A 14,678-nucleotide genomic window follows, 5' to 3' on the forward strand; every position below is an offset into this window, starting at 1 on the left:
TCCTACGGTATCCGGGAGTTACACGATCTCATGGTCTAAGGAAAAGATACTTTGACATTGGAAAAACTCTAGCAAACGAACTATACGATCTTTAAGCTATGTTTAGGATTGGGTCTTGTCCATCACATCATTCTCCTAATGATGTGATCTCGTTATCAATGACATCCAATGTCCATAGTCAGGAAACCATGACTATCTGTTGATCAACGAGCTAGTCAACTAGAGGCTTACTAGGGACATGTTGGTGTCTGTTATTCACACATGTATTACGATTTCCGGATAACACAATTATAGCATGAATAAAGACAATTATCATGAACAAGGAAATATAATAATAATGCTTTTATTATTGCCTCTAGGGCATATTTCCAACACTACTAACATAGCATCTTTTGGCACAAGGGTCGGTCAGTGCGCATCTTTTGTCTCACATAGAATCTTCTTGCAGATGCGGGCCGCAGAGTGCGAGAAGCTCCTCTGGATGCGTTTTCTTGCCCTCTCCCATTAATTGCAATGCTTTGCTCAAAACAATGATTTGCTGCAGTTAATTAAGGTTTATCCGTGAGCCAATCACCATCTCCTTCTCTTGGGCAAAGATAATGCTACCCCGACCTCTGGTTGTGTCTTGCCCTCATCATCATCAGACCATAGTTCCTTCTCTTGTGTTCTGAACTAGATCCAAAACGTGATGGTGGAGGTGTGATAAGAGCAGCTTGAACAGCCTTTGTATATTTGCACTTAATTACTATTTTAGCAATATAGCTAAAAAAGCCCGTGCATTGCAACGGGAGAAAAAACATAACACACACTCTTAACCCAACAATAATCACTCAAGACCACAATAGGTCCATCTCCTTTATTTTAGCGAGGCACTAATACAGCTCAAAGCAGAGAATAAACTATGTATAATCCAATCTAATAAGCAGCCAGTCATACATTTCAAAGAAGATTGTCAAACACGCATAAACAAATCATCCATTTCGAAGAAAATAACACATCAAGACTCCTAAAAAGATAGAAAGATTGCTAACTGCAGGGCATGAAGTACATCGAGTGGACGGCGAAGAAGAGCACCTGAGATGGATACCCACGAGGTAGGTTGTCCAATTCCAAAGGAACAACAGCCATGCACCCGGCAATGACCCTAGCACCAAACCCTAACCACCACCTTGAACCAGCTGGTGTGAGATGTGTGATTAAGGGCCTCTGGTTCAATGAAATGAATGTTGGCATCATTGTCACTGCTGAAGACATTAAGCAATAATCAATATAAAAGCCTATGAGGCATATACGATGTGAGGTCAGGAAAAAGATAGCAATGTGGGAGGGAGACAATTACCGAACCATCTTCCATTCAAGGTAAAGGAAGGGCTTCTTAAAGTCGTAGTTGCTCTTGGCGGGAACTTCGTAGTACTAAGGTTTCTTCTTCCTGTGGAATGTGACCACTTTGTTAAAGAACAATCATAACAGAGGCGGTCAACGACATGGATAAATAACTCTGGAAGGGCATAACAACAAAATATCTGAACGCCAAGCACAGTGCAAGAAACACAATTACTGCACATACTTACTTGAAACCGATTGAATAACCCAAACATTTGAGAGTTATGTGAACAAATAAGTCTTCTTTATATATGCATTCAAAATTGGAAATATGATGAAATTCTACCGGTGTCTTATTTCTATGTTCAGCGAAGATTCTAGAAAAATGGCATTATAAATAAAAATATGTTGACATTAAATATACCAAAATTGGATAATGCATCACTACCATCCAATGGGCAGCATTGCAAATAAAAATAAATACAAAAGTATGCCACCATAACGCAAATAGCTAGACCAACGACATATATATTTGGAACTGGCATTAACAACAACTAGAACAGCCAACTATTAATTCTACATCATTCTTGAGGCCAATTCCAATCTGGTAACAAAAGGAAACCATGGCATCACACTCACACACACACGGACTGTAAACAAAGTAAAACTAAATATGGCACTGCAGATTCTGAAATTACTAAGGTCATCCAAAAGATTCATTGCTTAACATTACAAAATAACAAAGAAATTTGCAATTGTGATCGAGCAAACCTACTGCTGCTACTCCTTGCTGCCATAGTGCTATTCATTGATGTTCAATGCAAGTATCACGCTATCAAGCACAACAGAGTAAGCGCAAAGTAAAATAGAGATAAGAGGAATAAAGAAGAGGCTACCAGTGTGCAATGGAAGCTGGAGTATGGAGAGGATGAGGTCTTTGCCATGCCTCACCATGTGCAGCCTCCCCTTCACCCCCATCCCGTCCCAATCCGCACCTCCTCCCTGCGCCGCCGCCACCAATCCACGCTAGGAGCCTAGGGTTTGCACAGGACGGCCAGGGGTGCCAAGATCAGCATGCGGACACCGACCCTGAGCCCCAAGCAACGGCAACAGCCGGAGCAACCACCCCATGCCATTGTCGATCCTCTCTACAGGGTGGTGTTCATGATCCCCACATCCACCTCCGCCGCCGCTGGCCATGTTACCTGGGTGAAGAGGACGGATCCAAGAAGCCGTCAATGAGAAGAGGGAGCACGAGAGGAGCACCAGGGGAGCCATAGTCGCATCCGCATAAACCCACCGCAGTCGCTCCTGGCTTCGCTGCCCTTCATGGCCGTGAGTGGCTAGCACAAGGGAGGGCCGCTTTCGATTCCATGAGGAGGAGTAGGGAGGCACGATGGGGATGGGAAGCGGGAGAACAAGGATGAGTGGGTGAGAGGGGATGAGCCAGAGGTGGCGGCCGGAGGGGAGGAGGCAGAGATGGCGGCGGCGGGGGGGGGGGGGGGGGGGGGAGGGGGTAGTGGGGGCAGGAGGAAGGGGATGGGGAGGCGCGGCTGGGAAGAGTAGAGGGGGCACGAGTGCGGGAGGAGGCAGGCAGCTAGGTCTCCGCTGGAGCCGCTTCCTTTTATACGCCAACTGATGAAATGATGAAAATGCCCTCGACTGGAATTACAAGCGATGGCACGAACGAGAGGTAACTATTCATTGCTACAGCGCCTTCTTTGATCCGACGACCCAGATCGTCCACGCGCAAGATCTGACGGTCGCAATCGCATCAAGCAAACGTAACGGACGACCGGATGTTGCTAAACTCTGAGGAGGCCGGGTTCTCCCGTGATTCTTGTTTCTGGATTAGCATATGAGACCTCCTCTTCAGTGTGTCAGGCGGCAGCAAATTGGAGCTGGTCCTTGTGCTCGCGCTGGTTAGGCCTGGCTCAGTAAGACTTTGCTTAGTCACTCGATCTATCTAGCGCTTCTCTCACTCCCTGCTGGGTAGCCAGTGAAAAGTCCACAACTACTCATTTAATAAAAATAAGAATTAATCTCTTTTATATATTTAAAAAATTCTTAAATTTAAAAAATGTTCATGAAATAAAAATGATAATAAATATGGTCGTGAATTCAAAAAAGTGTTGACGAATTTGAAAAAATCCCGAATTAGGAATCAATGTTGAAGAATTTCAAAATTTTACAAAACAGTGGATGGATTTTAAAAAAGATTCAAGAATTCAAATATCCATAAATTTGAAAACAATTGTACATAGATTAAAAAAAGATAGTGAAATGAAAAAATGTTATGTTTTAAAAACAGTGAAATGAAATAAATAAAAGCAAAAACTAAAAAAAATGAATAGATATTTTCATAGTAAGTATAGAAATAAATAAAAAGAGAGAAAAAAGGGGGGGTCTAAGTGAAGCGTACCTACTACGTTGCTTGTTTCTCTAGGGGTGCTACCTACTACGTTGCTTGTGGGCGGTAAAAAAAGAGTATAGCAGTTCTAGCGAGTGACGGGACGAGCCGTGCTTTGTGCTCTGGCTAAGTACTAGCTATGCCGCGCGGTGACACGGCATGCCCTGTTTATTCATTGCCTTGAAATTGGTTCGATGTTGCTAATGAAATTTGTCATGTTGTGTGAGGTGTTGCTGAGTTGACATTCCTTTTTTTTCAATCGGTTGTGATTCAATATAGAAGATATGTGTGTGAAATTGTACAGTCATAATAAGGCAAGTAATGATGCTGTTAGTAAATTGCCTTGATATTTTCAATTGTAAATACCTCTTCCCACATAGAATTTGTGTGATATACTCCTCTATTACAGTTTGCACTAAAAAGAAACAAAGAAGTTGAACAAATGTTCAACAGAAACTACTGTCAAATCTAAAGTTAATTCACTGAGAAGAGTATGAGGAGATATTCTATACATGCTACTTATTTCATTGAGAGGAGCATGATGAGATGTTACATGCTAATTGATTTCTCTTTTCGCCTGTTTGGAGTAGTGTGACTGATTTTATCCCTAAAACTCCCAACTCTTCATAACAGAACAAAACTATAAGTTTTAGATCACATTATTAAATATCTTGAAGAATTCAATGATAAGAAGAATGCTATTTCATTTTACAACACAAGAAAGGAACAAGTAGCTAGATGCATCAACACTATAAATGGACAAACTAAATTAAAGACTACTTTGTGATCCCAAACCATGAAATAAAGTAATTCAAGGTTCTTACAGAAGATAGTGGAAGCACGACAGGGGAAGGGACTTTGATCGTTGTAAACTAGCCAATGATAACACAGAAAAAAGAAGATCATAAGATATTTGCACAAAATAATTAGAAGAAATCACTTGCGTTACATGAGTTCTGATGTGAATCCATATCAAATTTTCACTCAACTTTCCGTCATACAAAAATGGCCGCCTTCACTCAGTTTGGCCTAGCCGCGCACAGCCGCGATCACACGAGAGTTGTGCCGATGCGTTTACGTGTCCGTCGTCAACACTAACTGTTTTGGCCAATTCTGACCTGTTTCGTGGACTATTACTCACCGTTTTGGGGTCCCGAAACGATTTCCATGGTTTTTGAAGAACCCCAAGGTGCGCTTACGTGTCGGTCGGCAACAATCACAGTTTTGGCCGATTCTGGCCCGATTCTTGGACTATTACTCACTGTTTTGGGGTCCCGGAGTGATTTCCACGATTAACGAACCCCGGGGTGCGTTTACGTGTAGGTCATCAACACTAGCGGTTTTTTTCGATTCTGGTCCGTTTCGTGCACTATTACTCACCATATTGGGGTCCCTGAGCGATTTCCACGATTGACGATCCCCGGGGTGCGTTTACGTGTCCGTAGTCAACACCCACAGTTTTGGCCAATTCTGAGCCGTTTCATGGACTGTTACTCACCGTTTTGGTGTCCCGAAACGATTTCCAAAAATTTTGAACCCTAAGGTGTGCTTAGGTGTCGGTCATCAACACTCGCAGTTTTGGCCGATTCTAGCCCGTTTCGTAGACTATTACTCACTTTTTGGGGGGCGGGAGGGATTTCCATGATTAACGAACCCAGGGGTGCGTTTACTTGTTGGTCATCAACACTCGCAATTTTTGTCGATTCTGGTCCGTTTCGTGCACTATTACTTACCGTTCTGGGGTCCCAGAGCGATTTCCACGATTGACGATCCCTGGGATGCGTTTACGTGTCCGTTGTCAACACTCACAGTTTTGGCCAATTCTGACCCGTTTCGTGGACTTACTCACCGTTTTGGGGTACCGAAACGATTTCCATGGTTGTTGAACCCCAAGGTGCGCTTACGTGTCGGTCAGCAACAATCACAGTTTTGGCCGATTCTGGCCCGTTTTGTGGACTTACTCACTGTTTTGGGGTCTCGGAGCGATTTCCACGGCTGGCGATCCCCAGGGTGCGTTTACGTGTCGGTCATCAACACTCACAAGTTTGGCCGATTCTGGTCCGTTTCGTGGACCATTACTCACCGTTTTGGGGTCCCAGAGCGATTTCCACGGTTGACGATCACCGGGGTGCGTTTACGTGTCGGTCATCAACACTCACAATTTTGGCCGATTCTGGTCCGTTTCGTGGGCTATTACTCACCGTTTTGGGGTCCCAAAGCGATTTCCATGGTTGTTGAACCCCAAGGTGCGCTTACGTGTCGGTCAGCAACAATCACAGTTTGGGCCGATTCTGGCCCGATTCTTGGACTATTACTCACTGTTTTGGGGTCCCGGAGTGATTTCCACGATTAACAAACCCCGGGGTGCGTTTACGTGTAGGTCATCAACACTCACAGTTTTGGCCAATTCTGGTCCGTTTCATGCACTATTACTCACCGTTTTGGGGTCCCAGAGCGATTTCCACGATTGACGATCCCCGGGGTGCGTTTACGTGTCCGTCGTCAACACCCACAGTTTTGGCCTATTCTGAGCCGTTTCGTGGACTGTTACTCACCGTTTTGGTGTCCCGAAACGATTTCCATAGTTTTTGAACCCTAAGGTGTGCTTAGGTGTCGGTCATCAACACTCGCAGTTTTGGCCGATTCTGGCCCGTTTCGTGGACTATTACTCACTTTTTTGGGGGTCGGGAGGGATTTCCACGATTAACGAACCCCGGGGTGCGTTTACCTGTCGGTCATCAACACTCGCAATTTTTGTCGATTCTGGTCCGTTTCGTGCACTATTACTTACCGTTCTGGGGTCCCAGAGCGATTTCCACGATTGACGATCCCTGGGATGCGTTTACGTGTCCGTCGTCAACACTCACAGTTTTGGCCAATTCTGACCCGTTTCGTGGACTATTACTCACCGTTTTGGGGTCCCGAAACGATTTCCATGGTTGTTGAACCCCAAGGTGCGCTTACGTGTCGGTCAGCAACAATCACAGTTTTGGCCGATTCTGGCCCGTTTCGTGGACTATTAATCACTGTTTTGGGGTTTCGGAGCGATTTCCACGGCTGACGATCCCCGGGGTGCGTTTACGTGTCGGTCACCAACACTCACAGTTTTGGCCGATTCTGGTCCGTTTCGTGGACTATTACTCACCTTTTGGGGGTCCAGAGCGATTTCCACGGTTGACGATCACCGGGGTGCATTTACGTGTCGGTCATCAACACTCACAATTTTGGCCGATTCTGGTCCGTTTTGTGGACTATTACTCACCGTTTTGGGGTCCCAAAGCGATTTCCATAGTTGTTGAACCCCAAGGTGCGCTTACGTGTCGGTCAGCAACAATCACAGTTTTGGCCGATTCTGGCCCGATTCTTGGACTCACTGTTTTGGGGTCCCGGAGTGATTTCCACGATTAACGAACCCCGGGGTGCATTTACGTGTAGGTCATCAACACTAGCGGTTTTTTCGATTCTGGTCCGTTTCGTGCACTATTACTCACCGTTTTGGGGTCCCAGAGCGATTTCCACGATTGACGATCCCCGGGGTGTGTTTACGTGTCCGTCGTCAACACCCACAGTTTTGGCCAATTCTGAGCCGTTCGTGGACTGTTACTCACCGTTTTGGTGTCCCGAAACGATTTCCATAGTTTTTGAACCCTAAGGTGTGCTTAGGTGTCGGTCATCAACACTCGCAGTTTTGGCCGATTCTGGCCCGTTTCGTGGACTATTACTCACTTTTTGGGGGGCCGAGAGGGATTTCCACGATTAACGAACCCCGGGGTGCGTTTACCTGTCGGTCATCAACACTCGCAATTTTTGTAGATTCTGGTCCGTTTAATGGATTATTACTCACTTTTTGGGGGTCCCGGAGGGATTTCCACGATTAACGAACCCCGGGGTGCGTTTACCTGTCGGTCATCAACACTTGTAGTTTTTGTCGATTCTGGTCCGTTTCGTGCACTATTACTTACCGTTCTGGGGTCCCAGAGCGATTTCCACGATTGACGATCCCTGGGATGCGTTTACGTGACCGTCGTCAACACTCACAGTTTTGGCCAATTCTGAGCTGTTTGTGGACTATTACTCACTGTTTTTGGGTCCCGAAACGATTTCCATGGTTGTTGAACCCCAAGGTGCGCTTACGTGTCGGCCAGCAACAATCATAGTTTTAGCCGATTCTGGCCCGATTCTTGGACTATTACTCACTGTTTTGGGGTCCCGGAGTAATTTCCACGATTAACGAACCCCGGGATGCGTTTATGTGTAGGTCATCACACTAGCGGTTTTTTTATTCTGGTCTGTTTCGTGCACTATTACTCACCGTTTTGGGGTCCCAGAGCGATTTCCACGATTGGCGATCCCCGGGGTGCGTTTATGTGTCCGTCGTCAACACCCACAGTTTTGGCCAATTCTGAGCCGTTTCGTGGACCGTTACTCACCGTTTTGGTGTCCCGAAACGATTTCCATAGTTTTTGAACCCTAAGGTGTGCTTAGGTGTCGGTCATCAACACTCGCAGTTTTGGCCGATTCTGGCCCGTTTCATGGACTATTACTCACTTTTTTGGGGGCCGGGAGGGATTTCCACGATTAACGAACCCCGGGGTGCGTTTACCTGTAGGTCATCAACACTCGCAATTTTTGTCGATTCTGGTCCGTTTCGTGCACTATTACTTACCGTTCTGGGGTCCCAGAGCGATTTCCACGATTGACGATCCCTGGGATGCGTTTACGTGTCCGTCGTCAACATTCACAGTTTTGGCCAATTCTGACCCGTTTCGTGGACTATTACTCATCGTTTTGGGGTCCTGAAACGATTTTCATGGTTGTTGAACCCTAAGGTGCGCTTACGTGTCGGTCAGCAACAATCACAGTTTTGGCCGATTCTGGCCGTTTCGTGGACTATTACTCACCGTTTTGGGGTCCCAGAGCGATTTCCACGGTTGACGATCACCGGGGTGCGTTTAGGTGTCGGTCATCAACACTCGCGATTTTTGCATATACCATGATTAAATTGCATATGATACACAAGTCTTTCGATACATAAGATACACGAGCCTTTGGATGTACCACGATTAAATTCCATATGCTACAAGTACAAACAGATTGTAAAGCATTTCAATTAACTGTTTCATATACCAGGATGCAGTTTAAGATTGTCAATACGCCACTAGTGAAATGCATAAGTAACTTGGAGAAGTTTTTGCGGATGGAATAAAGAGCGAAACAGAAAACAAGGGCATTAGGGACTTGGCTAACTTACGGCCGGCCGTATTATAGTCTTACGGTACGGCCTTGCCGTTTTAGGTAAGAATACCATTATTGTATTCTCTTTTTTTGGCAAGATGCTATTTAAGGCTGTATGTTGGCGCTTGCAGCAAGAAATTTTCCCGCCCTCGCGGCTTGCGAGCCCAGGCCCAGATACGAGCACGAATTATAGGAACAAAAGGCAAATCTGTCTCAGAAAAATGCTTTTAGGTACTGCATGTATATGTTCATAAAAAAGACAATGCATTTAGCAAAAGCAAATTTGCATCCGCAGTTTTTTTTTTAAAAAGCACAACATGTACATCTAGTCCCTAGGAAAAACATAGGTTTGCACATTCTTCTCTATACATGGCACATATCTTGTTTCTCTGTTCGACTGTACATAGTCTGCATCTTGGCATCCTGCATGTTAAAAAAAAACATTTGTCATAAGTTTGTTGCCTACATGTCAAGATATAGAAGCACATGTTGCATGCAAGGGACCATCTTAATGAGCTACTTCCAGATTTACAACAAAAAGGCTAATTTGCCATTTTAAAATAACATTATTGCCTAATAAGTGGCATTTAAATTGCCTAACAAATGACCCTTACAAACAAGATCATCCCTAATGGTTGAAAATCTAGTATATAACCATGTCAAATGTGACGCAATTGAGCCTATCAGGAAAAAGTACATGTTGCCATGCAACTGATTTAATAAAGCAATAAAAAGACATCATAACAAACTTTCCACCATGTAGAAATTGCAGCCAGTGAGTATTTCAGTTATATAATTTCAGTTTGAATTGAGCAATCACACTAAATTAAGAGTATAGACTGCAGTGTCAAAAAATAGCAATACTAATCTTAATGAGTAATAGTGAGGAACTGGCCTGGTTAGAATGCCTTGTTGCTGCCAACAAATCAACACCTCCCCTACTGCCCCCTCCCATGCATAAACATGTAGGTCCAGCTGAGGACTCACCTAAAATCTGCAGTCTTAGGGGCTGTAAAAGGCAGAAGCACCATTCCAAGGTGTGCGATAGGGGGGCTGCAAAGGACGGAATTTGGTCAAGGTGAAGCCTGCAAGTGAAATAAAAGCAAGTTATGCCAAAATCAGAGTACAAATTGGACAACCGAGTGTTTCCATGTATGCTTAGAAATCAGAAGCTCAAATGAAGCAAATATGGTAATGTTATAGTGGAATGTATTTTTTTCAGGCAATTAGGCAATATTATCTTCGTAATGTAAGCAGTTTATAAATTCTGAATATGCAAGTATAGTTCATGAATGAGCTAGCTAGCTATTGCATCTTGCAATGAGGTAGTTAGATGGAGATGGAATAGGGCTTACGGGTGTATGAAGTGCTCGAAGAGAGAAGTGCAAAGGATAGAGATGCTCAGGGAGGGAGGCTGTGATGGGAAGCTAAGCGCCGCACAACATCATGCCGAGCTGTTGTAGCCTGTGGAACGTGCAGCTATCGGAGCTGGTGCTCGATATACCAAAGACGAGACCCCACGGTGCGGCCCCTAGCGATAGCAACATCCCCATCCATGACTAGCGCCCAGCTCACCACGCACACCTGCGCCACAAAACCGAAGAGCCAAGCATGAAGGATGAGGCGGAGTGTTGGGTCCATTGAAACACAAATCAAAGTTACGAATGCTACTTTTTCATATTATAGGCAATAATAGTGCTAAGTGTTAGACAATAGTAGGTTCTAGATTAGGAAAAATAGTATTCTTGATTAAGCAATAATAATGAATATAAAAAATGCTAAAGCTAACTATAAGATGCTTGATAATATATTTCTAAGTTACTAGGTAATGTAACTTAAAATGCTAAATCTAACTATTTCCTGATGCAACACTATACAGATTCGTTGCTTAATGGTGGAACTGTATTTTGGAGCTTATAATTGCTTAATGAAGGATTGAAATACTCTACTTGATGTCAGGTGGTTATTAGAATATTGTCTAAAAAATTGCTAGGTCCATATTAGGCAAAACTGTATTATTCACCTGATTATGTGAAGTACTATCCATGATGGAGAAATTGGTTTTTCTTATGCAGAATAGTATTTTTTCCATAACATAGAACTATGTTATGGAATAAGGAATATACCAATATCATTGCCTAATGCATAAATGTCTCTTAACCTGACATAAAAGTAATTTTGCCTAATGAAAAATTATACTAATGCCTAATGTGTATCAATATCATTTCATAATGCTAACTAGTTCTTAGTTCTAGTTTTATTGTGAAAACATGAAACAATATGGAATAGCATGCCATAATTTAATCTGGGATAATGCAGCATGCTCCATATTTGCATAACCATGCAGTTTTTTTGGCTAATGCAGTACATGAGGCACACCCAGATTTGTAACGAAAGGCTAAACTGCCTATTTAGGAGCACAATGTTGCCTAACAAAAATGACACTAAATTGCCTAACAAACACATGAAGCAATAAACACAGTTTATTTGCATAAAAGACGCCTTGGCTGTGCTACCTAGCTAGAAAACTAATACAAACAGTTCGCAATCACCGGCTCAGACACAACACATGCAAAAAGCACAAAAAGCTATATAAATGCTTCCACAGTATTACAATTGAAGTAACACCATTACTTCCGTAAAATCTCTGATTCCCAGCTAAAGTAACAAGCTAATCTGAAAGCAATAGTCCAGCGTCGGAAGAACTGTAAGCCTCCAGAGGACCAAAACCACACCTCTGGATTATTTTTGTACAAAAAATGCATCTGCCTACCGAAACAATGACGGAGCAAAAGAATTAACAGGTCCAATCCACTCCCAATTATGCGCAAAAATAGTTGAGTTGTCGCGGGGGAGACAAAGGAAGAACGACGGCGCAATGCTCACCTTAGTGGGGAAGATGGATGCAGAGCACCAGAGGAGGTGGCGTCCTCAGAACTGCGACCGTTGATGCCTGATCCACGGAGGGCGCGCGAGCTGGAGTCATAACCAACGATGCACTACAAAAATAATTATATATTATAAATTAGGCAAAACAAGTGAATAAGCTAGGCAAAATAGTGTTAAGAATTAAGCAACAAACCATGGATATGCCAAAATAAATGAAACGGGCAGCTATCGGCATGGGGTTCAGAGCTGTGGGATACAGATAGGAATAAATGCATCATTGGCAATGGGATGTGCAAACAAAAATTGCAATATAGTTTGAAATTTTCTGATATCAACATCAAAGTAGGCATATGCAGTTTTGCAAAAATAAATAAATAAATATAATCTCCTAGTGTTTTCCATGAGGTCATCAACATTGGTTTCACGCTGCACACATTTAAAAACTGGGAACAAAGGAGCTGTGGGATACAGATAGTAATAAATGCATCATTGGCAATGGGATGTGTAAACAAAAATTGCAATATAGTTTGAAATTTTCTGATATCAAAAGCCAATAACCTCTGTTAGACTATAGCAGAATCGGTTGTACTCATTTCAGGATGATTTGAATCATTTGCACGATAGCTAGGTTTAGTATTAATAGCGTAGAAAAACACTCAGTCCCAATACTTGTAACAATCTAACATCATATGCATTCAAGATGTGAAGCTGCACTTTGAGGAGAATCTCAACCATACTTGTGTACTCCAATGGACCAAGCGAGATGGGAGAAGTAGATATCATTTGCATGCTTCCATCACTAGCCACCCAGAGTTGATACAGCAAAGCATCAGCAACTGAGAACACAGCGAAGCTAAGTAGATACTGGAGAAATCACTTGCCTGTGTGCCAGCTTCACCAACAAATCTCTAGACACCTTCGCCAACAAAATCACTGCTGCAATAAGAACCGAGTCAGAGGACACATTGAGAAAGCACTGCTGCAAAAAAATGAGTCAGAGGAGAGGAAACGTTGGTGTTGCACACCAGATGGGGGAGAGCAGTGGACGGGGGTGGGGACGCCTACAGCAGCAGCAGCATCGCACGGAGAAGGCGAGGTTTGCTGCCGCCTCTCGCTGGGCGCGGACTGCGGCGTCAGATTGCGTTCTGGGCCAGAGGGAGGCGATGTACGTCTGCGCATAGGGCTGTGGCTGGAGGGTGCGCTGCTGCGGCGTGGCTCCCGGACCACACGATGGTGGAGCTCGTCGTGCCTAGGGTTGTTGCGCGGCGACCAGCGCAACTAGATCTGCCGCAGTCCTCAACTAGATCTGCGTGTCAGAAGAAGGGGAAGGTGGGCGGAGAAGGGGCTGGTGACGGCAAGGTGGAGCAGCCTAGTTTAGTTGAGGACTGTGGCGCGGCTCCCGGACCGCACGGTGGTGGAGCTCGTCGTGGCTAGGATTGTTGCGCGACGACCGACGCAACTAGATCTGCGTGTCAAGAGAGGGGGGGAGGTAGGCAAAGAAGGGGCTGGTGATGGCAACGTGGAGCAGCCTAGTTTAGTTGAGGACTGTGGCGCCACAAGAGGAAATGGAGATATGGAGGATGGAATGATGGCGCACGGTGGGGGCTAATCACATTTCAATTCAATTCAGCTTCAAGTACAAGGTAACGTTTTGTTTATGGTATTTGCAAAGCTTTAATCATGGACACTCACAGATCCCCCCGTTCTTAAATATGTCTTTTAAGAGATTTATAGAAAACTACATACGGAGCAAAATGAATGAATCCATCCACGTTCAAAAGTATGTCTATATTCATCCGTATGTAGTCTTTTAGTGAAACCTCTTAAAAGACTTCTATTTGGGATTTCTTTTCTTAACATACTATATTCTTCTGGCATATATTTCTTTTAGCGAATACCTCCATGTGACTGTACAATAAAACACAGAATGGATGTTTCTCAAAAAAAAACTGAAAGTAATTGCAAGTTGTACCCTACTAGCACAGAATGAGAAAACACTACCCAAGATACATATCATTTACAATCCATTAATAACACACCCAAACATAAAGGAGGGTCCAAGAAATCCATCGCAACATTGGATTCTAAACTGTTTGCCACGCCCCTAAGAAATACTCATCACAACAGCCTCGAGCTGGCTGATAAGTCTACTCATCAGTACTCATCAAGATCACAGAAACGAACCGGGGTCTCCAACACAGCGGTGACCAGCTGGACCAGCGACAGGACACGCTCCTCAAGCCAGGCAATGTTACCATTACCTTTGAGTACATGATCAGCAGTATCCTTTAGCATTATGCTCAGCTTTTTGACTTGGGCTAAGACCAGATCGTCCTCGGCAAGCAATACGCCCAAGGCTAACATAAAGCGCTTCCTCAGATCTAAGAGCATAATTGCTGAGTTCTTCATGAGTAGGAGGGCTTCCAGGGCGCCCTGTTCCAGCTTGGCTTCCTGAACCTTGAGCTGGGGTAACGCATCATGCTCGAGCATTTTGATTTCCAGCGACAGGCGTGCCACGACCGAGAGGTTTTCCAGCTCCGGGCATGCCCAGAACACAAACCCCTTGATCAGCGGGCAGAGGAGTTCATACGACTCGCAAGCTATGCGCACCGACTCCAGAGAGACAAGCTTCACATGCATTATGTCTTCGGGGTGGCCCAGCTCATCGGAGCGGGCCTGCAGGTCTTGGATTTGGGCATGGGAGTGGATTTCGTAGAGTATCATTTCCTTTTGGCGGCGAAGAAGGCTGCAGCAGAAGGGTTGCTGCTACCTGGTACAGACAGCAGAAACAGAGGAGAATTTAATGCCAGGAAGAGACCAT

General features: G+C 44.4%; 1 long non-coding RNA gene across 1 annotated transcript; it reads right to left on the reverse strand.

The window, feature by feature from the left end:
• Positions 1-9,145: 9,145 nt before the first annotated feature.
• On the reverse strand, positions 9,146-12,293 carry LOC125531973. The gene is made up of 4 exons (XR_007293655.1): positions 11,855-12,293; positions 10,324-10,552; positions 9,956-10,053; positions 9,146-9,391 (listed from the first exon to the last, which is right to left on the reverse strand). It is a non-coding gene; the product is annotated as an uncharacterized LOC125531973 (long non-coding RNA).
• Between the last annotated feature and the right edge of the window lie 2,385 nt (positions 12,294-14,678).

The sequence above is a fragment of the Triticum urartu genome, unplaced genomic scaffold (genome assembly GCF_003073215.2).
Source record: "Triticum urartu cultivar G1812 unplaced genomic scaffold, Tu2.1 TuUngrouped_contig_8639, whole genome shotgun sequence".
NCBI classification, from domain to species: Eukaryota; Viridiplantae; Streptophyta; class Magnoliopsida; order Poales; family Poaceae; genus Triticum; species Triticum urartu.